The sequence below is a fragment of the Hemicordylus capensis genome, chromosome 5, assembly GCF_027244095.1.
Source record: "Hemicordylus capensis ecotype Gifberg chromosome 5, rHemCap1.1.pri, whole genome shotgun sequence".
NCBI lineage: Eukaryota > Metazoa > Chordata > Lepidosauria > Squamata > Cordylidae > Hemicordylus > Hemicordylus capensis.
The window spans coordinates 41,750,200-41,777,510 of NC_069661.1; the positions used below are offsets into that span (position 1 = coordinate 41,750,200).

At 43.3% G+C, this 27,311-nt stretch overlaps 1 long non-coding RNA gene across 1 annotated transcript; it reads right to left on the bottom strand.

Annotated features, from left to right (window-relative positions):
* Positions 1-439: 439 nt before the first annotated feature.
* On the bottom strand, positions 440-27,311 carry LOC128328557 (uncharacterized). The gene is made up of 5 exons (XR_008309285.1): positions 27,231-27,311; positions 22,375-22,444; positions 5,896-6,034; positions 2,707-2,852; positions 440-674 (listed from the first exon to the last, which is right to left on the bottom strand). It is a non-coding gene; the product is annotated as an uncharacterized LOC128328557 (long non-coding RNA).

Sequence of the window (27,311 nt, forward strand, 5' to 3'; positions counted from 1 at the left end):
TGGCAGACAAAATGTGCCAACGTAACAGAGCCAGAAGACATAGACGGTGGCACTGCTATGTACTGCTTCCATGTACACTCCTCTGTACATGGAAGTAGTATACACAGCACCCCTGAGGAGGAGAACAGGACTTGTGGTAGCAAGCATGAATTGCCTCTTTGATAAGCATGGTCTGTCTTGGTTTGCATTTGGATGAGAGACTATGAAGCTCTTCTTACGATCGGTGAGAAGAGCTTTTTCCGAGTCTGTGCGGAGAGTGGGCTTAGCCCGCTCTCCCCGCAGACGATCAAAAGGCAGTCCTGGGCAGGCGGATCGGCCACCCATACGACTGCCAGCTCCATCAAGGAGCTCATTCATTTGCAAACTTCCTAATGTGACTGCATCTTTTTTATGTATACAATGAAAGCTCCGACAGTATGAAAGTTGAAAAGTGCACATTAATTTATTTGCGATAGCCGTAATTTCAGATTCCCTCCTTTGAAAGGTTCGGCAAGTGTAATTTTGTCATTTCAAGACAATAAGGCATTTAGAGGTTGAGAAACAGTTTTTAGTGCAAAGGAGCATATGCTTATGTCATCTTGTTGCCCTTTTTTTTTTTTAAGGAGTTGAAACCGTGGGGAAATATTGTAAAACGTTCCAAACTGCAAAAAAGTCTGCGGTGATTCAGTTGTTTCCTACCGAACAAGAAGAAAAGAAAGCATACATTTCATGGTTTTGATAAATGGCAGTCAATGGCTGCAGCCTGCAGGCTGCAGGAAATCAAGGGCAGAATATGCATTGTGTATTCATCACTCATTGTCCATTAAAATGTTAAATAATATTGCGGTGCCTGAGAATGCCTTATGCACATGAAAGGTATTGTCTTTTGACTTAATCACACTCAGTACAAATCTTTTCTTTTACTCAGGGGGGAGACGGGGCTTAAATTGCAATGTAAAACAAATTTCCTGTAGCTTATCAGGGAAAAATACAAAGAGCGGTATAAAGGTCAGTCAGTAGGCTCTTTGATGTGAAATGATAACAGAGGCAGGGAAGAAAAAATTCCCAGAGGCAGTCAGAGACTCTTGAAAGAACTCCTCAGCTTCAAGTTCATAATGACAAGGGCGGTCACATCTAGAAGCCAAAGCGCACAGGCACATACACCACACTCAACTCTGAACCCTCTTTGTTTGCCAGAATGCAGGGTACAGAAGCCAGCATCTCCCACTGATCATGTGCAAGACCCGTTAGTAAGCCAAAATTGGGGCTGTAGCTCAGAAATATCACATTTGGATTTGGTTTTAGAAAGTCCAATCTCCAGGGAGGACTGGGAAACACCCCTGTCTGAAACCCTGAAGTGCTGCTGTTAGTGTAGACCAGGGTTGCTCAGCTTCGGCCTCCCTGCAGATGTTTGCCTACAACTCCCATAATCTCTGGCTATTGACCACTGTGGCTGGGAAATATGGGAGTTGTAGTTCAAAAACAGCTGGGGCGGGGGGCTAGGTTGAGCAGCCCTGGTGTAGACAGTAGTGTCCTAGATGGACCAAGAGCACAAGACAGGCATGTAGCCTGAAATCTACTACTACTACTATTTATACACTGATTTTCAACAAAGTTCCCAAAGGGGTTCACACAGAAGTAAAGAACAAACAAATAAGATGGTCTCCTGTCCCAAAAGGACTTACAACCTAAAAAACACAAAAAAAAACCATAAGGTGAACACCAGCAACAGCCAATGGAGGGATGCCGTGCTGAGGCCCCCTCACTCTTACAGGATGCTTCTAGAGTACCTAAATGCAGACAACCTAATATGTTCAAAAGTATTTACCTGTCCTGGATGACATTCTCCATAGCCCTCTGGCAATGGAAGTAGGGCTGTGAGTGTGCAAGGAGCCTTCAGCATTCCTCTGCTGAAGGCTTTGCGCAGCAGACTGGGTGCAGAGGGGGAGTAAGGAATGGTCTTCACATTGCTCCCTCCCTCCAAGGTAAAAATTTGCTCCTGAGAATCATACAGCCTATATGAACATATCTATACAAGTTGAGAGGGCTTTTGGAGGGAGCAGAAAAATGCAAAAAAATTTCCTCCCTTGTACTCTGTGCCCAGTCCACTGCAGGAACACTGAGGGCTCCTTGCAGTCCTGCAATGTTCCTTCCATCACCAGAGGGCCACAGAGCATGTCAGCCATTTTGCTTTACTTGTGCTTGTCGGTTAACCCAGTGCCTTTGCATTCATTAACTCAAAAACTGGAAGGTTAGCTTCTTACTGAGTATGTATTGGGTTTTGGGTTTTTTAAAAAAACAAACACAACCCTGCGTGGGTTGTTCCTTTTATCTTTACATATAATTTTTAAAAAACCTTTAAAAACCGAGAGCTGGAAATGCAGATAAAGTGCCTAGAGGTTCCCCTAAGGGGGCCAGGACCTGAGGGCTCTCACCTCCCTCGGCCACAGCCTTGACTATCACCTTTTATCTGGGAAGAGAGTTCAAAAGAGTATGTGAAAAGGGAATAGGCCTTTAGCTAGCAATTTACAGCCAAGCAACACAGAACGTTGTCAGCCACCTCTGTGTTGATACCCAGCATACTGGGACTGAAAGATAGTTTTTGCCTCAACATAGGCTGGAACAAAATAAGAAATTGTATAATTTGTTTTTGCCTGGCAGTGACCCTAGAAGGAATCCCATTAGCTGAAATCCTATTAGATGTAATACAATATAATAAAAACTCACCAAAATCCACATTCACTCTATAGCAGAAAATCCTTTTGTTAACTTTTTAAGGTCTGATTGTGGCTTTTTATTTCTAATTAATTTTTCTGTAACGTTTGTCACATCAATGTTTTCAGCTGAGGAGTGAATCTTATGTCTCTTACATCCTGTGAAAATAAGTGTTGATTAAATCTCTTATACAGTTCCCTTAGGAATACCTTTTTTTTTCTTCCCCTTTCCCCAAACGGCTTATCTTCAATATGCCAACATTTCCTTTTAGGGTAAAGAAACAATCTTTTCATAATTGCCAAATAGCAAACGCAAAAACTGTATAGTTTTGATCACCAGAAACTGGGCTTGTAGCATCAGCAGTTGGCATGGCGAAGCATTTGCTGGAGTTAATGGACTGGCAGAGGTCCACTGTCAACTGGCTCTGGACACAGGAGTGCAGAGAAGTAAGCCAGGATGTCCACGGTAGGGATGTGCACGGAACTGCGGCTAGGTGGTTCGGAAGCGGCAGGGGTGGCGCTTTAAGAATGGGGGGAGGGTGCACTTACTCCTCCCGCCGCTTTCCCCCTGCAGACATTATTTTTTTGTTAAAACCTTCTGGGCGGCAGAGTACCTCCCTGCCGCCCCATTGCCCTCCTCGGCCAGACGTGGCCGGAAGTATCAGGCACGCGTGCACCCATCGTGTGTGTGCATGCACATCAGACGGGCGTGCTGCATACGCGCACCTGGTACTTCTGGCCACTTCCGGCAGAGGAGGGCAACAAGGCGGCAGGGAGGTATGCTGCCGCCCCAAAGGTTTTTACAAAAAAATAACGCCGGCAGGGGGAAAGTGGCAGGAGGGGTAAGTGCACCCTCCGCCTGCCCTTAAAGCACCACCTTCAGGGCCTTCGAACCGGCCCTGTGTTCAAACCTATTCGGAGGTCCGTAAAAGGGCCTCTGAACAGGTTCATGCACATCCCTAGTCCACGGACCCCAGTAAGTGTTCACTCAAAACAAAGACAATTTCCTCTAGTTTATAAAGCACTCTTTTACTTCCAAGGCATGTAGTTGACTTACACTTGGAGGCTGAGCTTGCCAGAAGGTTAATGGTTCAGAATGGAGATGTGTTACAGGAAATGAATTCTTGACAGTTATGAATGTGGAAAGATGATAGCTAGGTGAGAAGATTTGTGGCTTTTCCTAATGACAGAAATGTGCTTGAGAGACCATAGAGCAGGGCTGCTCAACTTTGGCTCTCCTGCAGATGTTGGCCTCCAACTCCCATAAAGCTGGCTGGGGATTATGGGAGTTGTAGTCCAGAAACAGCTTGGGGGCCTAAGTTGAGCAGGCCTGCCATACAGCATCCATCCTGGAAAGCCCAGAAATCCAAACAAAGAACAAACCACACTCCTTCGACAGGATTGGATGGCCAAAGGGCAAGGCACATTCAATCAATCTTTGACACATGGATTATCATTCAGACTTGATTAGAAGATCCCTGCTTACACATCCATGCATCTTTGGCTAATGCTATAACATATGTTACTCTGTGCTGGCCTTTAGTAGCCTAACTTGAGACTTGCATGCATTCAACAGCTGTGATGCTCCTGTGGCAACACAGGGCTCTGAGCAAAACACAGTCTTGGGATCTTCCACCTGCACCCTCAAATGCTGTCACGATATGACAATCCTTCAAATAAAAATATATTCCATCCCTTGTGGGGTCCTTAGGCAACTTGATCCCTTTGCCCACCCACCTGCCAGTGGACCCCTGGCTGGACGCCACCATTTTATTTTGCATCATCTTCATTCTTCAACATGCACCCAAAGTTTGACAAGACAGGAAGGAACTGATATTTCTGGAAGCCAATGACTTCAACCCATAAGGACTTTTGGAAGAAAAAGAGAGAAGTTGACATCTCTAACCCATCTTCTCTATGTATACTTGGAACATAGGAAGCTGCCATATACTGAGTCAGTCCATAGGTCCATCTAGCTCAGTATTGTCTACACAGACTGGCAGTGGCTTCTCCAAGGTTGCAAGCAGGAATCTCTCTCAGCCCTATCTTGGAGATGCCAGGGAGGGAACTTGGAACCTTCTGCTCTTCCCAGAGTGGCTCCACCTCCTAAATGGAATATCTTACAGTGCTCACACATCAAGTCTACCATTCATATGCAACCAGGGTTGACCCTGCTTAGCTAAGGAGACAAGTCATGCTTGCTACCACAAGACCAGCTCTCTTCTCCAGCAGAAGCAGCCTTCTTTGCAACTATTCTGCAGCCTCCTTGTAAGGCACAGCCCTTCTTCTGCCTTTCTCCAGATGCGGAACATATGGGTTGCTGTGTCTTATTCTGGGCACTGCATTTTAAGAAGGACATTGATAAACTGGGACAGGTTCAGAGGAAGGGAAGCAAGAAGGTGAGGGGTCTGAAAGCCAAATCCTAATTGAAACTGGGGCTAGTATATTTAGCCCGGAGAACATTGGAGTGTGGATGGGGGAATAGGATAGCCTTCTTCAAATATCTCTTATGCAGAAAATGGCAACTTGTTCTTTGTTGCGCCTGAGGGCACGGGTAGAACCAATGGGTTGAAATTAAATTAAGTGGATTTAAGCTAGACACTAGGAAGAACTTCCTAACAGTAAGAGTCATTCAACAGCGGGACAGTCTGGACAACCTTTGCTGGAGGTTTTCAAACAGAGGCTGGGCAGCCATCTGTCAGGGATGCTGTAGCAGTTCCCAGCACTTAGCAGGGAGGAACTAGAAGACCTCCAAGGTCCCTTCCAACTGAAGAGCTTTAATGGGTAGGGGGGGGATGAGCAGAGGGGCTGTGATGAAGCTTTGGAGGCCTACAAAAAAACAGCAACCAATGCTTACCAGAAAGGTAAAGTAATCCCTGTGAAAAACTGCCATGAAGCAATTTATTAATAAATTGAGCTTTGTAGGAATATTGGGCTACGGCTTGGCTTGCAGCATGGTGAGAAACTACAGGTGACTAACTCTCAAGCAATTCGATCTGTAGAGCTAAGAAATGACCAGAGTGACACAAAGCCCTGAATTTCTCATTATGGTGGGTTCAGAGAACAGCACTGGCTTCTTCTGAGTGCCCTGGGCCTTTGGCAGCTGCCCAACGATGCCATCCATTGACCCTTGTTAATGAAACTGTTCCAGAGTGCTGGCTAAACAGTTTGTATCCTGGTTTCTGGTCTGTTTCCTCCACACCTGTTCACTGTTGGGCCCTCCTGGTCCTGACTTCAGAATCAAAGCTATCCTGTGATGTATGGTGGCTGCACACGGCCCAACCTTAACACAATGGTAAGCAGCTTGATGGATGATAAAAATACCGTAGCATTTTCCTCCCCTGGATAAAGCAAAAGTTACCATCAATTAGATTTTCACAGCTCCTGCTAAGTCATTAATGCTACTTATGGATACTTCTAAGAACACATTTGTTTTGTAATTAAATTACATAACTGGTCTCCTAATGAGATAAACTAAATATAGATAATAAGTTTCATATTGACTTTTTGTTTTATAAAGTCCTTCTTTTAAATCGCATCTAATTTTAAAGCGGGGGGTGGAGCTTCTCAGGCACTTATGTATGTATGTATTTATTCAATGTATATACTAAAGCATATATAAAATGTATATTCCGAAAGTGGCTCAGTTTACATTAAAATCAAACACAAAATAAAACAAAATCAAAAAAATGTTTAAACCAGATTAAAATTAAAGAAGTATATACCATTAAAAGTAAGGCTAAAAAGATGGGTCTTTAAGGCTCTCCTGAAGGCCTCCAAGAAACCCCAGGTACGGCAGTGTCTGCATTTGGATGTAATGCTGCTGCCTTCAAACCTCAGGTTGGAGCAGCAAAACCCACTATAAGCAAAGGTTCAGATTAGAGTTTGGCGAGGGAAACCACAGGTTGCTTTTGCCTTAAAACGGAGGTTTCACGCATTTGGACATACACTAATTCCAACCTCTGCCCCATTCAATGCTGGTTTGGCATTACGTGCAAATGGGGCTATTATGTTCAACACAATAATGTCCATGCATAGTGTATACAGGTCTATATTCACATAGTTATTCTCCTGTTTTGTTGAATGTACATACAGCAGTACACTTCCTACACACATCCTACATTTCAAGGGGCTTGTATCCACATTCTTTTTAAAAATGAATGCACACACAGCCACACAAAACATGTACACAAATACAGATGTTTGAACACATGTACAACGCAAGTCCTATTCAGCAATTAAGAGATAGCTGACAGCCCTACAAACATCATCTGTAGGATCATGAAAGTCCTCCCCAAAAAGGGAGACGATGAGGTGATGTGTTCCGCTGAACCAATTCTTGTTGGTATTATTGCTCCACTAGCTTAACCCACACAGAGCATCTGTGCATTAGCACTTGATTGCTCCCCGCCACAGCCCCTTCATCTGAGTTGCGTTTCTGCTCCTCCTCCATCCCATTGCTTCCAACTCCCTAATCCCCTCACCCCTTGGTTGCTCCTCCATCCCATTGCTCCATCACCCTCACCACTCTAGGTCTCAGCTGCAATGTTGCAAGTGCCGATTGGCCAAGCCGCAGCCCCCTAACCCCAGAGTCCTCCCCACCCTCACTTGAGCCCTGCTCCTGCTCCTCCCCACAGGAGAAGCAGAAGCAGTTGACCGGGCCCTTCCTCACTGCAACTGTCACCATGGCTGCTCGTTCCCCTCAGGATGCTGACAGGCTTGGGCCCATCCCTCACCTGCCTGCCGCCCTCTGCCAATGGCCTGTGTAGCTCCAAGCAATGGCAATGGTTGACTGGGCCCTTCCTTGCTGCCACCATGGCCACTCGTTCTCCTCACCCTTCCTTCTTTCTCTCTTTTCCTCCCTTCTTTTTCTCTCTCCCCTCTGCCTTTCTTCCCCTCCTCCTCCTCTCTCTCCCTACCTGAGTTAACAGATCGTGTTTCCTCATCTAATTTGCACAGTGGCAGCCTCCTTCTTTTGAATGGGCTCTTTCCTCCCTCACAACCCCTCTCTTTCCAGACCCCTGCCCACTATCCTACATATACACATACACACACTAGCTGAACCTGCCCAGAGCATCTGTGCGCAGAGCATTTGTTGCTCTCCTTGCCACTCGCCACAGCCCCTGCTTTATTGCTCATTGTCAGCCACCCACTCCCAGCTGCCCCCTCCCTGCCACTCACTCGCTCACTCGCCCCCTCCCTGCCGCTCACTTACCCCCTCCACACTGCTGCATTCCAACTGACCGTAACCATCACATGCTCCTCTTCCCTGTCTGCATATGGAATTCCCACTGCCCAAAGACCACGGTTCTCCTGCTCTGTGTGGGTGGGGGAGGGATTATACCGACCGGTCACCAACAAGCTCCATGTGCCTGCTGGCATCTCCCTCTGAATTCTACACATCTTGAAAAAGGTAAGAAAACAGTTCTGCATGTGTGGAACTGAACATGCATTGCTTTGTACATGTGCTCTAAGAACCCAGTTCATGCCAAGAGCAGAGATACTCAGTTGTATGCACATAGAGCCCTATTCTGAGCTTCGACTGAATGTGCAGAGGTTAGGGTGGGACCAGCACAATTTCCCTTCCCCTCCACTAGTTCAGTGTCTCCACACTGAGCAAAGTACGAATAAGGCTGAAACTGCAGCTGGTTCCCATATACGTGAGAGTACCCATGAAAAACTGAGAGTCAAGATCATGTGAACAGGAGCCTACATACATTCTTCTGTATATGTATGGCCAAAACCCAACCAATCATGTAATGAACACTATTCTATAAGTGGAGCTTTCAACTTTTCCCCCTCCCAGAAACAGCCACTTCTTTGGGGGTGGTTTCAAAAGCAGCTTACAATGAATCAAGGGATCTATTGTCGAACCAAAGAGTCAGGACTGCTGCATGCCTTTGAGTAGGCTGAAAGGAAGTTTCCTAAGTAGGTGCCCATGTCCTTTAATCCAGCACTGTTCCTATTCTGTCAAACCATTAACATCCCGAACGCAAGTTACCCCTGTGCTTCTTTTCTGTTTCTGGGGCTGCTGTCTTTTGCAGGTTCTATTGGCTAGGCCCTAACAATTAAATAAATAAATTACAATGCCCACCACCAGCTGCCACACTCTGAAAACCAAGATCTTATCACTGACAGCTAATCAATGAGCAACAAATGAGAAGTAATAATGCCCGACTTGAGAAATACTGTTTGTATTCCTAGCCTGAAGCCAGGGCTTACCAATATGTTAAGATCAATCACTCTTCCTTTTCCAACTGAACATAAATCTCAAATAATCAAACCTACTAATGCAATATATGCAAAACACCCTCCTGCCTGCATGCTAGTGTACAAAACCAGGGTTGTAACAGAGCAAAGCAGAAGAGAGCTAATATAGCATAATATCTAAAGGACTGCACTGTGCATAAGAAAGAGTCCTTCCAGATGGCAACCCTCCCCTGCATGACTTGAAGAGCCTGCATGCAAACTGGAAATGAGAGCTTTCTTACCATCCATATACGCCTGCAAGTCTCCTTTTCCTGCAGGATCTAAGGGGCTGTTCAGACGGCCAGTGGGAATCTCATGCAATTATCCAAGCACCACCTGACACCCATTTCCTGCTTTCCATGAATAAGCCACCCTTTTTCATTAGTACTTTTCTGGTTATTCTCAGAAAGCAAGAGCTGGAAATTGTATGAGGACCCTGCTGGCGATTTGAATACCTGAGGGAAACTAACTGTTCCAAGAAGGGCCCTAGGTCCAGGGACATAGCATCTTCCAGGACCCTTGCAGCTGCAGGCTGCACCAACTGCAGTTTCCAAAATGGCAATCCCTTATGGAATGTGCTAAAGTAATCCAGTCAAAATTTAATGGGGGCATTGATTGACTGTGGCCAGGTCTGTCTGAAACAGAAATGAACACAGTGTACACACCAGCCAAAACAAAAGCCCCTGAGTTGTGTCTTAACACCTGGGCCTCCAAATGTTGTGTACATGCAACTATCTTGCTAATCTTCCCATTCCCTATGCTTCCCCCAATATGTTCTGAGGGTTCCCCATTGCTAGGCTTGTTGCCTGTTCCTTGTTTCAAGATCAAAATTTAGTGTTCCTTTGGACCATGGTTTGTTCCTTTTTGTAGCCACCACAAGAAGGACCAAACAATGTTCTGAAGGAACTCTAGATTTTAATCCAACATTTTCCAGGGGGTATTGGGGCAGCAGAGGAAAGGAGGGATTGGTAAAAATCACTGGGCATGTGAAATGTTCTAACATGAAGGCAATGTTTGTCTGGATGCTGCCCACTAGCTATTATTAAAAAGTTATTGCCAGTTATTTTTATGTATTAACAATTTAAGACTTCTCAAATTAAATAGTTTAGTTTATTGCAATTTTAGAATATTTTCTGTATTTTGATTACTTGTTTTTACATATAGGAACTCTTTCCCTTGACAAATAAATACACACACACACACAAAAGCCTTTGAAGCTGCGTGTGCACATTTGCTTCTTACAGCTGCTTCTGATCCCTGGCGGATGGATGGATAGATAGATAGATAGATAAAATGAAGATCCATGACCCAGTTGAATTCAAAGAAAAATTACGACAATTAATTGATGAAATAGTTCTGAGACTATTTGACACATCATCCCTAGGTAAGACATGACATCTTGCACGTTCAATGTTCCACAGGCTGGTTCAAGGAGAATATTTGCCATCTGGTCAACAGATCCATTTGCCAGGTTGTGCTTTTGCAGATGGGGCATAATTCACCGAGGTGACATAACTTATTGATGTGGCATATTCATGTCATACAGGAAATCAGATCAGTGACTTCGAAGAGGTTTGTTTGTTTGTTTTCCAAAGGACAAAAAGAAAAGTAAATCAACCCTCCAAATCAATATTTGGGAATTATAAATTTATTATGAGTGTTGTGTGTGTTTTCAGTGGATGTTCCCAGAGCCTTTTGACTCGGTGGTACCCGTATTGAGTCTGCATTCAAGGCATTTCTCGGGCTTGAGAAATTGCTTTTTGTAATTGTTCTTCCCTGCACAACCTTGTTCTGTTACTAATCTCAATTACTCAAATTAATTAGGATATAAACACACCTAGAAGGACTGTAAAACCACATTTATGACTGTAATATAAAGCAGGACATTTGCCAATGCTAATTGAAATGATAAAATAGTTTATAGGACATGTGGATCTGCTCAAGTCACCGCTCCTTACCTTCATGTAATGGTACAGTAAATGCTTACCTTTCTTGATATGATTATAGTTTTAAACAATAAAAAGGGAGCAAATCCCATTATCTTATGTCAAGCAAATCTCTAGAGAGGATAAAAGCACAGTTAATAAACAGCTTTTCTTCCCAACAGCAATTGCTCTATAATGGAAAATTCACATCTCGCCCCCAGAAATTCTAAGCTTCTAAACCAGGATGTTAATCAGTTAATCAGTACTCTTTCCATAGTAATGGCTTCAAGCATTTTCCTCCCCTTTGAGTAAAGGTGAATTCAAGGTTTCTGTACAGGAGGAGCAGGCGAGTGTCGCATAAATGCTTGCTATGTGCTCTTCAGTTCCCCAAGTAGCAAGAGATTCCAGGTGTGTGTCAGGATGAGTCATGGGCAGGGGTCTCTAGGTTAGGGGTGGGCAAATCTTCTGGGAACAACTTTGCATGGGTGTGTCTGCCAGAGTCCTGGGAGTTACATACATGAAATAGCAGCTTGGGGAGGCAGAGCCAGTTGCAAAATGGCAGCTGGTACAAAAATTCACATTGACAGAATAAGGGATTTTAGCATCAACCTCCCTAAATTATAGATCCTTTTGCTGTAGGACAGGAGAAGAGCAAGAAATGCTACTTTTGGGAGAGAAATGAATGGGAGAGAGAGTAAAAGCAACCCTACTAACTCCGAGAGAGAGAGATTAAAAGTAGTGTGGTCATGCTCCCCATTAGCCTGACAATCTGATTTGCAGTATTGGCTGGAAGGGGCCAGCTCCGCCCCTCCTGTCACCTATCCAGGGAAGCCGCCATGTCCCATCCCAAGCTTGTCCCATCTCAAGCAACTAAGTCACACAGGGGTATTCCCCCTTCCCACTCTGTCCCTTGCTCCCCCTTTCTGGCAAGCAGGATGGGGACGGGATGACAGGGAAGACATTAAAGGGCTTCAATCCCTGAGAATAAAGGTCAATAATGTATGTCTATAAGCACAAACACTCCAGGTGGCAACATAGGCATGGCACCCATCACAGTGCTGAGATGGGAACATATGATACATGTATGTATGTGCGCGCACGCGCTTGTGGTCAGGTTTAAAAGGCAGCACAAACCAGCAATTCTTGAGCAGCCAATTTCTTTCTCCCTCTTTAACAAAAAGGTTGGGGAAAGGGAGTCCAGCTTCTTTCCCTCTGGGGATGTTTGCACTCCCTAGGCTTACTCATGAGCAGATCTGGGCAGCAGGATCAGCATTGCTCCAGTGAAAGGTGCAATTCCTCATATGCAGTGAAGATGGAGGCTGACCTGGGGCAGACCACGCTCGCTCAAGAGAGTGCCAGGCTATGTGGAAACCCTCTCATAACTCATGAGAGGAAACATCTTTGGGGACCGAGGTGTCAGGTAAAATCTCTAATGATGACCCAGGCGGGGGGGGGGACCAAACCCAAACCCTGTTATCTCATGGACAGTTCTCTCATAAGAGGCCATTGGGGTTCTATATTAAGCCAGGTTGTTCTATGCCGGAAAGCCACAGGGATATGTACCTTGGCAACTTCTCTGCATGTCTTGGCGACTGCTGACAAGTAGCTGTCAAAGCATGCCCCCTGCCAACCTGTCATTCCACCTGGAACGTGTCCCCCACTCAGGCTCCTCTGACAAAAACACAAACACTTCTTCTCTCTCTCTCTGTTCAGTTGTGTCTGACTCTCGGTCACTCTATGGATCAATGCACTCTATGCCGTCCTATCTCATACAGCTTCCTTTAATTCTGCCATGGTCATTCCAGTGTCATTTTTTAATAATATCCAGCCAGCAAATACAAGGCTGTCCCCGTCTCCTTCTTCCACTGATCATTCCCAGCATAATTGTCTTTTCGAGTGAATCAGCTTGTGTGACATGACCAAAATATGTCAGTCTTTGTTTAGTAATCTTAGCTTCTAGCAATATTATTGGTTTAACTCGATCTAAAACTAGAAATCAAACTAGAAATCAGCCAGAAATCAAACTCTACAAAATTATCAGCCCTATCAAACTTATCTTCTCCTTTCCCTTTTGTTTTCCTGGTAACTGATTGATTTCCTTCCTTGCTGTGTTTCCTTGCTTGTTCTAAAACTGTTCATCACAAGTTCATCACTAACCACCCTGAGCCATTTTTGGAAGGGCGGTATATCAATCAATCAATCAATCAATCAAGTAAGTAAATAAATAAATGTACAAAGATATGGCCAAAGGTAATCAATTAATACTCCTATTTTACAGGTGAGGAATACTGAGGCTGTGAAAGAAGAGATTAACACACGGCCAGCCATGACATACTTACATACAATACTATTAAACTAAAGGGAGTTAGAACCTTTTCCAACCTATCACAAATCACTCAGATTTAACTTCTGCACATACCTAACATAAGAACAGCCCTGCTGGATCAGGCCCAAGGCCTGTCTAGCTGAGCATCCTGTTTCACACAGAGTGGCCCATGTTGCTATCACTGCTTTTCTGCCAGCTCCCAGAAGCCTTCCTGCCTATGTTTGAGACTGCAGGTACATGGGTCTTACTTTTGACATGCTCAGGAGCCTCACAGCATCGTGAGTTTTCTGTTTGTTGGCATATCGGAGAACAGTCACTCAATAGGCAGTGGGACAGTTACTCCTAGATTTAGTGGAAGAAGATTAGTGTGGTTTTAGTTGGAGGAAGAAACATCAATAACCTGTGCTATGCTGAAGGCACCACTCTGATAACTGAGAATGTGGATGATCTGCAATCTCTAGTAATGAAAGTGAAGGAGCACAGTAAAAAATGGGACTATGGCTAAATGTAAAGAAGACTAAACTATTGACAATGGGTACAGCAACCAGCCTCAGAACTGATAGTGAAGACATTGAAGTGGCGGATAGCTTCTGCCTTTTAGGATTGGCCATCAACAGTAAAGGATCTAGCAGTTAAGAAATATGCCACAGACTAGCACTTGGTAGGGTTGCAATGAAGGCCTTGGAAAGAATATTTAGATGCTGTGACGTGTCTATACCTACAATGATTAGAATCGTTTGGACAATGGTTTTCCCTGTGACACTATATGGATGCGAAAGCTGGGCTCTGAAGAAGCAGGAAAGAAAAAGTATTGACGCTTTTGAACTTTGGTGCTGGAGAAGACTTTTGAGGATACCATGAAAACAAACAAATGGATCGAACAAATCAATCCAGAATTCTCACTCGAGGCACAAATGACCAGGCTCAAATTATCATACTTTGGACACATTATGCGATGACCCAGCTCCCTTGAGAAGTCCATAATGCTAGGAAAATTTGAAAGAAATAAAAGAAGAGGACAACCAGTAGCAAGGTGGATGGACTCAATTACGACAGCAATGAATGTACCACTGAGAGACCTTAAAGGCCAAGTTGAAGACAGATCATCCTGCAGAGAATCTATGTGGTCACTAAGAGTCGACACTGATTTGACAGCACTTAATCAATCAATCAATCAAATGAGCCAAATTGAAAGGGAGCTTGCCTCACGCCTTCCGCATGCCTGGATACCTGAGTAGACTACCAAAGTTAACTCACAACTGTTAACTCTCCGTTCAAGGTCTCTTTGCATGATTGACTCTCCTTTGGTTTACCTCTCCGCCATAAGTTCCTCAAACAAGCTAAAAACCAATTATCTAAGCAGGGAAGTCAGATAGGGTTCCATGAATGCACATTCCCTCCTTATCAAAAGAAGGCTAGAGTGGGCGATAGGAGCTCAGAGATGTACCCATAAAAATACTGATTAGTTTATTAGGTGTTTCCAACTGAAAAGAGTTCCCATGTTTGCATGTTCAACCACTCCATTTGCATTATCCTATTCACACATTGTGTTGTAGTGCAGCACAGCAGACAAAACAATGGGATCTTTTGAGATTCCCTGGAACTACCCTAGGCAAGAAAGAAGGTCAATTGGAATGTCCCCTCAGGACACGGTTTGGGCTTTTTCTGCCCCTGGAATCTTGAGCCAGTGTGTTCCCCTTGGTCTCCAGTACTACCCACTTGGTTACCACTATGTGGAGTCACCCATTTTTTTGGACACTGCAGTGAATACTTGCTATACCACTTAGCTGTGTTTTGCTCTGCAGGCCACCCTTGCTTCCAGGCCCTAGATCAGTTCCCTTGCCAGACCCTATCTACACTGGAGCAGGCTTTACGAGAGCAGATGCCCTTTGGATCTATTCCTGCCTTGATTCTTCGCTACGTGCTGCTCCTCAGTCCACCCCTGAGGAAAGAAGTCCTTCAGACGCTCCTGAGCCACAAGAGTCCACCTGCTACTGAAGGAAGAACAGAGGTTGTATGATAACTGTTATATTCCAATCCGGGCTCCCTCTATCCCTGTCTCTTCTCTTTTAAATCCAAGAGCCTGTTTCTCTGAGCCTCCTTTCTCTGGTCAGCCCAGAAGCTACTTTAACATTGCTTTTAGTGACTCTTTTATTCCATTGTACCCCTTACCCTCAAATAAAACCTTTGCTGGTTTTGAACATCTCTTTCTCAGTCTGTCATTTACCTGTAACCAACACTTTGCATCCACTCTGAGCTTCCCCACACAAAGATGGAACACAATTTTTGGGGTGTTCACCAATCATCCTGGGGCAGTTCCATTAACACCCACCAGATGCCTCTGCGAAGACCACAGGCAAGAGGTGGATGAGGGCATGCCCTCTCTCCCCTGCAACTGGTATTTGGAGGCATCTTGCCTCTGAGGCTAGAGGTGGCCTATGGCCACCAACTAGTAGCCATTGATAGACCCTGTCCTCCATGGATTTGTCCAAGCCCCTACACCTGGTGTAGAAGGTCTAGCCTTTGACCCATCAATATAGCAGGATATGACCATACTGCTATAGTAATCTCTAGGATAGTTTTCCTCCAGTAATGCATGTATGTGTAAACATACAATATGTATATATTTACCTACCCATTACCAGTGCTCCCAATCCACTATCATTAAAGCCAAAGGCAGAGCTTCGAGGTACTTTATTAGGAGGAATATTTGTGACTAGGAATCAAAATCTCCATTGCCAGCAATTTTGTCAGCTTTTTTTTTTTTTTACTATGTTTTAAACCTATTCCAACTATAACATTTTGCATAATGAACAAGGAAGGTAGCCAGTTCCCCTCAAAAGAGTAAATGCCAATACCTCAAACAATTACTAAGTTCAATGTACTTGAAGTCTAAATGGGAACATACGCCTAGCAATCCATATCCTAGGCCATGAGTAATCTTTCCTCACTAGGCAATTTGCTTCTCTTGATATGTCACTATAGTATTAAACAGCACAAATGGAATGCTGTTAGATTTACAGGATGTCTCTCTTCCTGCTGTTCACAAATAAGCTCCACAGCAAGATGATTTTCACAGGTACATTCATGCTATTATAAGTCATTGGACAAAACCCACTGGGAAATTCTGTGCAATTGAAAGCTGTGGAAACTGAGCTTGAGTCCACCTCTACTGTTGCCAAACTCCCACTCATTTTAGTGGTGCCGGCACCAGAGACCTCCCAGTGGGTGGTGACAGTTGTGTGCTGCTGCCAAAACTCATAGAAGAATATGTCCATGTCAGAGGTTGCCACATAACCTGCTAAATACATTCTATTTATGGTGTGGTGTTTTGAGCTTGGTTACCAGAAGTCAGGAGTCAACCTACTCGTAGTGCACCGAGTATATGTATGCCAGCAGTGTTTTAATTTTGTTCAATATTTTTACAGATGCAAACAAGGTTATAATTTTAAATAGTTCTTCCCCTCTTTTCTTTATATTGCTATTCATTTAATTAATTTAGTTTGTTTCAGAATATGGAACCTGATGAGAGGGAAAACAAGTTTTTCTTCTATTAATAGAAACAAATGTTTAACTTTGCTGGGATACATTTCAGCTACAATCCTTCTAGCCAATCAAGATGGCTAGTTTTGAGCCACAATGTGAAATTGAGCTTCTTCTATATATACTCACTTTCCCTGTAATAGTGGTGTACACAAACCATTCGCCTTGAACCAGCTCGGGTTCAGCGGCTCGATCATGAACTGAACTGGGGGCAGTTTGGTCTACGATCGAACCAGACCAAGTCCGGTTCGGGTGAACTGGTTTAGGCAAGCCAGTTCAGGGAGAAAGGGGCAGAGGCAGTGAGATAGGTAGAAAGGTCCTTACCCAGCTGGCACAACTGCGGGAACTGCCACTTAACCCCCCCGCGGTAAAGACTTTTCTACCTCTCTTACCACCCCCACCTGAATACCATCACAAAAACCAACAATATTTAAAAAGGTCTAATTGAAGTGTCAGACAGTGCTGATTTCCACAAAAGTTAACCATCACAACACATAGAGCTCTAAGGAATACAGCATCACTTCCTCTCTTAAAATTAATGATGCTTTCCCGTGCTGCCAAGATCAGCAAATCAGTTATCCACTGCTCCACCTCAGTAACACAAAAAGTTAAAAGCAACTGAACAGAGCAAAATCAATCACGATAAAGCCAAAAGAAGCCATAACAGCAGCAAAAGTCCAGTAGTCAAATCCCTCATGAGATAAACAAGGTTTGAACACTTTCACCCATTTCCCTCTAGTCTACTGGGCCTACCAAACCTTCAGCCCCACTATCTCACCACTGCTGCACACCATTCCTCTACTTCAGTCTCTATAAGGTTTTTGTCACAGCCAAACACCTTTTCACTTTCCACCTCCAGTTAGTTGCACTGATGTTTAGCAATCCAGGCTGACTTTTGAATTTGTATTGCCCTTACCCTTAGCAATTACATGAGAACTTAGAAAGAGCCAGGCTAGATCAGGCCCAGGTCCACCAGATGCCTCTGAGAAGCCCAGAAGCAGGAGATGAAGGTGTGTCCCCCTTTCCTGCCATTGCTCTCCTACAACTGGTATAATTAGACGAGGTGGACCCAGAGAAGTGTAAAGATCAGGAGATCCTGAAATGGGATGGATTCAGAGATGACCATGCTTGCCAGTTTTATGTATTTATTACATTTCTTAGTTTGCCAAAGAAGATTCTGTTTCTACAGCTTTTTGGTCTTTTCTGGGACAAAGAGGCAACAAAGGTTAATCTCAGGCCATCTGGGAGCTGTTTTTAGGTTCTGCCCCTTTATCATTGGGCTCCACCCATTTATGCTGGGCTTCACCAGTCCCAGTCTCCAAAATATCAGTTTTTGGATGCATCTGAACTGGCAAAACCTAGAAGAAGAAAAACCCCACACCATATCCCCACTGCAGCATTCTACAAATTTATTCTTGAGGGTTGGGAGATCTTCTGGCATAGTGTGGGATTGGGGTGGGGCTGCTATTGGACGCTAGAACCAACAGAAATTGTTTGTGTCTTGCACAAGCAGGATTGCCTTCCTACTCCTACTAGGTATATTTGGATCCAACCCAAAGCTCATGAACATTCTGTAACATCTGCAGCAGCTAAGCAATCCCTCATGGGAAGAGCATGGAGATAGGCAAAATCCAATTTTAGGTTCTCTTTCTCTTAATAGGAAAGTTCCTCCAGGTAGCTTTGGAATAGGATGTTAAATCACAGTAGATGCTCAAGACTTAATTCAGTGTTTATATGAAACACATAAAAAGCAGAGAGTCCCTAGTATGGATGATAATTGCAAGTTTGGCTTCATTTTGTTTAAATGAACATGTACAAGGTCTAAAATATAACTTGCTGCAATAATAAACTTCCCCCCTCTCTAAACAAAAAGAACAAGGCAATATCCAAGTGCATGTATATAATAAACAAAGCAATCCTCCACTTTCAGTCCACTGAGGTGCAGTACAGGAATATAAAAAGTTCTTTGCTTAGAACCGGGCTTCAGAGCTTCAGCCCTCCTCCAGAGGTTGGACTACAACTACCAGCATGCCTGACTACTGGCCACTGTGGCTTGGGATGATGGGAGTTATAGTCCCACAAAAGCTGGAAGGCAACCCTCTGTTTTATAGCTGCTTACCTCATAGACACAAATAAATCTGATGTAGATTTAACTAAAGGTTTATTAAGAAACCACTCAATTTTCTCCTTTCCCCCCCTTTCCCTTTCTGACTCTACCCCCCACCCCCAATCTCTACAGGATCCCCAATGTGACAAACATCTCAACAAATAACATAAAAGATTACCAGACAGAATACAACACATCTCGGCCCTTGATAACAATTTATTTTTTAAATTAATTTAAAATTCAGTGACAAAGTCTTGAAGTCTTTTAGGTGGTCTCCTATCACGTACAGTTCTCCTAATTCTTGGGTTCTCTAGCACAGGAGCTGTTAGTGAGGTTTTTTCCATCTCTTTATCAGCCTCCTCTGTCAAATCAAAAGTGGAGGCAAGATCAAATTCCTCTCCAGTTCCTCTCTGGGGTTCAGACTCCCTTCCCTTATAGTATGCATGCTGGAAAGTCTCAACCTGTTCTATTTCTTTCCATCATCCGATAGGACAGAATTTCCTCAGATTTAGGTTGTTTGTTTTGGTCCAGAATATCAGGAACATCCCTTTCTCACATTATAAGGCAGCCATACTAGAACAAAGTCTCCCACCTGAAATGTTTGCTGTTCCACACACCGTTTCAGATCCACAAATCTTTGCATCCTAAGAGTGAGATGGCATGGAAAGCCCTATCAGTTGGTGCTATTGGGTAAATTTGGTGGTAGCTCTGCATATTCTCAGCAGTTCAAAAGGTGATTTAGCTAGTTGTAAACTTTCTTTCACTAGTCAGTTCATTCTTTCCACTAAGCCATTCCCTGGAGGATGGTATAAGGAAAGAGTCTTGTGTTTTATCCCATGGTTATGTAAGTATTGCACCATTTCAAACGAGGTAAGCTGAGTACTATTGTCAGTCTCTAAATCTTTAAGAAGACCTTCCCTTGCAAAAACAACAAACAAAAAACCTGCAGCCATGGACTAGATCACCTTATTTGTAGTCATGTTGGTAGCAAATGAAATTTTTGACCATCTGGGATAGTAATCCACCATCACTATAACTAATATTTGTTTTGTAGACTGGCTATCAAAAGGCCACATGATATTCAGAGCAAGTTTTCCCCAGGGACCATTGGAATACTCTACTGGAGTCAAGGGGTGGTGGTATAAAAGGAGTCCTCAAAGACTGCCCTTTACAAGTATACCTGAGCCTGAGGCAGAACTCAGGCTTGCGCTGGTCAAGAAATGGTTAAAGAGTCTACAAGTTGTTAATTGTAGCTTGCTAAGGTCATCAATCTTGCTAGCCTGGCTGGAATGTGAAAAGAGGCCCCTCTTCTTGTATCTCCTGATAGCCAAGCCTGCAAACTAACATTTTCAAGGGCACAGCTGGACAAGAGTAAAGATAGCTTGCTTATCAATAGGTAGTAGAAAAGGCTCGATTGTAATAGAGGAATGTTGTCTAATTAGCAATGATTATAATATTTGTAATATGACGATTAAATGATACTGACCAATGAGGATTATATCTACTGAATGTAATTGAGTTGTATATAAAGCTGGAAGCACGATGTAATCTGGTATCTTGAGCTTTGGAATCTATTTCCACCGAGATCTAATTGCCTGGCAATAAATCTGCTTTTTCTCAACTGGTGCCAGTCCTTCACTTTTGAGCTTGGGCTGGGGAATTCTGCTACAAGCCAGTCCGCAAGCCGGTTCTTCAAACTGGGGGCCACTCTGATTCAAACTCTGACAGGTCAGTCCAGGCCCGCTTGATTGTGAAACCCAGCTTGAAGCAAGCCAGCTCACACATCCCCAACACAGAGACAGGCACCTAGATCACCCATCTCATGGAAATACCCCCTGCCCGTGCACTGTGCTCATCATGCAGTGCATTGTGGCCTATGTGGACGCTGAGATGTATCATCCCAGCCTATGAAGACCTGTGCTGCATATAGCAGCATGGATCATGCGGGAGTGCAGTCCGTGCTTCCCACCAACTTTCAGGATCATCTGGCGGAAGATATGTGACTGTCTGTTATCCCCCCCCCCCCATTCCATGCAATTGTGCCACCACTTCCAGCATGGCATTTATGTAGTCTTGTATTTCTGTTCCTATTCCAAGTCTCATTTTGTACAGCTTCCTCAAAAGGAATAGTCTACTGTTCAAACCAGTTCCTTCATGCAAATTTTGCATTCCTCATGCCCTTTGCTGTTGCTTGATTCCTTATGTAAATCAACTGGTCATCTTCCACTAGTAGACTAATGGTTGCCCGTGCCTGTCTGTCCTTTCTATCCCATTCTTGAGGATTTGCTGCTGGTCTGTTTGTGTAAGGAACCTCCCACAAGTCATCCTTATTTAGAAGCATTTCTACTTTAAACTCCCATAGCTGATAATTTCCACTATTCAGCTTTCCCACAGAGAGCTTAAGTTCAGCGCTACAAGCCATTCCTCTTTTGAAAAATCCTAGCTTTGCTTGCATTCAGTAGGCTTCCTCTCAGAGGCTTCTGCTCTTTCCAGGCCCCTTCAAGGTCATTCTGGGCTGTTTATTGGGTTGCTCTGAAAACGTCTGGGCACCATACCCTGTTACAGAATGTGAGCTGTCTGCATGGTTTCAGAACAAACACCAGAAAAAGGTTTAAGATAACTTCACTTGTGAGAGAAATGCTTAGAGATCAGGACAGAACTTGCTGATTCACACACAATTAACACACACACACACAAACCCAACAATTAACAATTAACCCAACAAACCCCACAATTAACACACACACACAAACCCAACCCCACAGGAACATGAAGGAGAATAGAAACTCTTAGCTAGCCCAACCAACACAGAGGGAACTACAGTGCCCCTTCTGGCTTCACAGCAGATTACATGCAAACTATACACAATAAGTTAGGATGCAGCTGCTGCATATCCCAACATACAGGATCCACTGAGACAAACTTCTCAACAACACAACATAAAGGTTTACTAGACAGAATACAACGCCCTCCACCTGCATTGTACCATCATGTCAAAAGATGGTTACATAACTATTATGACACAAAGCCTAGTCTGTATTGGCTCCATAATGGGCTTGTCCCTTGGTCATTTTGGAAGTTTTGGAAACTGGTGGTCACATTTTGAATGATGTGAACACCCAAGAAATGCATCAGTCATGTGCAATCAACAGCCCTCCAGTGACGGATTCCCTGTGGATATTTATTCTCTTCAACTCTGTAAGAAATCTTGGGCACTGTGCCTTTCATTTTGCTCTGCAGAAATCTTTGTGGACTAATTTCCAGCTCTGTTAGGCACTCAGGCATAAAGAATGAAATGTAACAACTGCTGTACATACCATCTAACCAATTATACCAAATGCGAACAAAAGGAGCACAAGAACACAAAAGTGTTCAAGCATCCATTATAAACAGTCCCAATTTCCTTTCTAAATGTCAAGTACAAAATATATATTTTACATGCAAATAACTCTGGAGGGTGGCTGCTAATATACTCCTGAAATTACTTTTTTTTTTCCAAAACTATGACCTTTCTTACTAACAATAACTTACATTTTAATTAAATCTGTGGCCATTTTCACTTCACACCAAATATCCCAATGATATACATTAGAGACTTTCCCTGTCAAAAAAAGAAAGCAAAAGGTCACAGACTTAAATAATTATCAACTTTAAGTTTCTTAATGAATTATATATATTTTTCAAAAAAACCCCTCTGACAGGTGTGTGGCTTTCCGACTGGAAAAAATAGAGTAACATTGTAGGAGAGAAAAATTAAAAAACATGAGGAAAAAGTAAAAACATATACACTTTGCATACTAGAGCTTCAAGAAAATGTTTGGCAAAGCTTTGCTCTCTGGTGTGTGTCCTTCCAGTTTTATAATGATATCCAAGAGGAATAAAATATTATTTTGCTAGCAGAATGTTGCATTTCCTCAAATCATTTATTTTTAATCCTAACGTATTTTCCACCTCTAGCAAAACTAATCCTAAACTCTAAGAAGCATTTTGAAATATACGAATGATATTTTAAGGTGAAAGGACTTTGAGAAACATTTTAGAAGTGAGAAATGGATGAAATCAAAGGGTGGGGGATCTCCCAGATAATTCTGTGCATCCAAAATTAGGAACCAAATTTCTGTGGCACTGGAAACTGCACTGGAATGTGAAGTTAGGCCATAGCTCAGGTGTAGAGCTTCTGCTTTGCATGCAGAAGGTCTCAGGTTCAGTCCCTGCATCTTTATGTAGGGCTGGGAAAGAATCCTGCCTGTTACCTTGTAGAGAAGCTGCCAGTCAGTGTAGACCAGGCTTCCACAACCTACGGCCCTCCAGATGTTGCTGAACTACAACTCCCAGCATACCCGGCTACAATAAATTGTAGCTAGGGATGCTGGGAGTTGTAGTTCAGCAACATCTGGCAGGCCGCAGGTTGGGGAAGCCTGGTGGACAATACTCAACTAGATGGACCAATAGTCTTACTTGGTACAAGGCAGCTCCCTATGTTTCCTGTGTAGGGGCTTACTGAAATCAGTGGGCTGGGCTTCAGACTAAGTTGCTTAATAGTACTGCTCAAGTGTAATTTAGTCTGGATGTCAGCCATGATCCCCAGGTGCCTACCAAAGGTCTGTGTGTAAACTAGTCATGTTATGTGCAAATGTATTTTAAGTGTAATTATTTCCCAATGCCCTTTTAGGAGGGAGAAAAGCCACTTTGGGAGGGAGTTATTTGAAGTGAGAAGTGACAGAAGGAAAAGAACCTTAACCCATTCTCCACTCACCATGTATCCACTCCAGATCACTTCCAGCTACTTTCCCCCATAAGATCCCAACTGTAGGTCTATGAGGATAAGCATGTACTTTGAATGCCATGGGATGGAGAACAGCAACTTGTGGACAGGTGATTCAGAATGGAGGACAGGGAATGATTAAGAAGCCCTACAGCTGTTGTAGGACTACGATTCCCATCACCCGCAGTCACAATGTCCAGTAGCCAGGCATGATGGGAGTTGTAGGCCAATATCTGTAGGAGGGCAACAGTATGAATCCTCTGATTTAAAGATTCAGCATCATGGGGGTAGTAGGATCAATGGTGTGGGCTCTTCCCATGCAATCATGAGCCAACCAGGACTGGAGTCAACAATCCAATGGGGAGGATCGGTCAAATTGGATCTGCTAAGGAAGGTGCCTGGCTTTTTTTTTACTATAACAGTCCTATGGAATTAAACCACATAAAAACTGAATCAAGCACTACTGCTGTAGTGTCTAAACAGGGGTTCTCACACTTTGGTCCCCAGATGTTGGTGGATGACAACTCCCATAACCCCAAGCCACAATCATCCCAGCTGAGGATGATGAAAGTAGTTCAACAAAATCTGGAGAACCAAGTTTGAGAATGCTAAGTCTAAATGGTAACTTATACCCCAAGAAAGATTAGTCCTGAGGGTTATGGTGCATCTAGGCTTAACTGGAGTGCTTAGATGATGAACACTGTGGCTTTTCATCCCTACTTCTATTACCCACTTTTAAAAAGAGAGACTGTTAAAATCTGTCATTAATATTTTATGCAGGTTCTATTTCCCCAAGTGTCATATTCCAGAGTATATTTTTAAGAGTAAGCAAACCACACACATTACGACAGATGCCAAAGAAAGATATGAAGAACAAGGAAGACAAGGCAAACCAAATACAGGCAGAGAAGACAAAGAGAAATAAAAGATACCTACATCAAGAGCAGCACCTATAGGACATAAACACAGAATGGACTTGAGTACGAATAGAGTGCTGTATCTTTCCTTTCAACATTAATACAGTTTATTTCCAATGATAAGCTAAACAGGAAGCTTTTCACATGGGGCTTTGGAAGCCCTTTAACTCACATCAGCTGGAATGGAGGGGGTGCATTCATATATTGGCTAGATTTACCCCAAAGTCCCTGTGAGTTATCAGGGAGAATTCACACAGAATTCGGGTATTTTAATATGTCTTAGAGGGTAACCCGATTTATATCCAGGATAAAAGAATCCACTATTTGTGTTGGTTTTTTGGGACAACTTCGAGTTCACAGTAAAAACTCCCCATAAAACCTGCTGTACGTAAAAGCCCCAAGTAGACAGCACCTAAGTTAGTTTCCTGCCATTGTGCTGTATTTTTTCCCCATATTTGACATCAATTTGGTCCTAACAACCCCTGGATTTGAACAATATGTAAAGCTACGATAAACAAACAGTGTGGAGTAGGATAAAAAACTATTGGTTACGTAAACACTTTTTTTCACAGTGATTGCCTTTCAGGATAGCTTTGCTAAGAGGCGTTCACAGCATTGATGAGCTTTCAGCAGTGTAATTAACTGCAAACTATTTGCATAAAATGCATCAAAAAGGTGTTTGCCTTTAGGCTAGAATAATAGTTTGTTGGTGTTGTGTTTCCTGTCCTCCAGACTTTCAAAATGTTATCTAGAATGGTCACCTTCCTTTCAAACAATGTCATCCTACAAATATACAGGATTAATCTGACAGCTGCTTCAGGAATAAACCCCTCATAAATCTCTGAATAGTTTTGTACTCCTGTCAAATAGGAAGTTCAGCTTCGACATGGAGTGAATTGGCCATTCCATGGCAATAGAACTCTGTAACATAAACTCTACCAGCTGGTCCACACACAAAGTCTTTAAGGGCTGGTTCACAGCCTAATCAACTCCAAATGATGCTTTCCTACACTTAATTAGAGAACAATTTAGGAGGGTTCACACATGTATGTTGTATATTGGCTTCTCTGCACTTGATGACTGGCAGGTGAATGTGTGAACTGGCTCCTTCAAACTGCATTTGAGGTGACAGTGCACAATATGAAAGAGAGAAGTGTAACTAGGGAAAATAGCGCCTAGGGCAAGCACTGAAATTGCGCCCCTGTCCAGGCAGGAATGATGGGACTTGTAGTCAACAATATCTGGAAATCCCTGTTAAAAGGAACACTGTACCATCTAGAAATGGTTGTTGATCAAAACCTGAAAACATGAGCCATCTCTGTAAAAGACTTAGAACAACAGTCAGGAGTTATGTGAGGATTCCAAGTGTCATTTTCTCTGTCTCATCTCACTCTTTTAAAAAAAAAACATGACTTTGTCCTAGAGGATCACCTGCCCAAACAGCCACTAGCAAAATAGGGGAAGAAGAAGGTGGGGGGAGGGGTCTATAAACCAGTGAATGATTCCTGCCAGCCTTTGTCTTATGATGACTGTTGGCTCATGATGGGGTATATGTGCATTCACCACACCAGTGCTTACTTTGACACCAGGAGGGAGGAGGATACATTAGTTTGCCACACTAGACAGAGGCATTTGCAACAGGAGCAGACAGCCAAGTTCTGCCAGGGCCAAAACCAGCCCCTGCCAGACTAAGAAATCATTGTAATTTGCCCCTTCCTGTCACAAGCAGTGTGCTGTTCTTTTATTATTGACTCTAACTCTCAAATATCCCAGTCATGGATGGAAAATTCACGGTCAATTTACAAGAGACACATTTTCTACATGGAAATTTCTTCTGTGCATGTGTTGTGCAGAAACCCATGAGTAGTGACCGCCAGGGGCATAGCAAGGTTGGAATGGGCCAAGATGAGATTTTAAAATGGGCCCCCAGCCCCTCAAAGTCCAGGTCTTCCACACACCCCAGGCCCCCAAGGATTTAAGTCTGATCTTTCAAAATAAGTATGCTGCCTGGAAATACATTTCACTGAATACACACATGCACACTTCACAGTATATAGTGATATACATTGAGTACTATATATTTGTGCTACTTTTAATGCCTAGAACACACTGGAAACACTAATTATTAAAATGGGCCCCTCGCTGCAGATTAGCAAAGGAGACTTTCAACTATGCAGGGTGAGCCTATGTTTGTTTTCTCAGCATTCTGAACAAATTCAGTAAAGTTTGATTCCAGGAGGTTTTTCACACGAGGCTTTTAAAGCCCTTTAACACACATCTCGTCTGGAATGGAGGTGCTGCATTCACATGTTGGCCAGATTTACTCCGAAGTCCCTGCAAGTTATTGGAGAGCAGTTCACACACAAGAAAAATAAAATAAAATAAAAGCACAACACATGCTTCACAGTTCTCACTCAGACCTTCTGGGTTGCAAAACAACTTGAACATAAGTGCATTTATAAATGAATGAAAGAATGAATGAATAAATAAATATTTGTTCCAGAGGTTTTTGTAATTTTCTGACATGAAACAAACCACTTATAGGCCTTAGATAGTTTTTGTTTTTAAAGCCAGCACATTTTTCAGTCTGTTTTAAATTAAATATTCAGAGACTTCTCAGTCTTGCCCCACCACCCATATCAAAGCCCTATGGCAAGCAGATCCCTATATATGGGGGTAACCACAAAAAGGAATTCACAGCCTACCTTGCAAAAGCTGTGCTGGATGGTCTGGTCTGCTGCAGGGAGCTCTGCCAGCCTCCTTCCTGGCTTGCTGGGGCCTGCCAA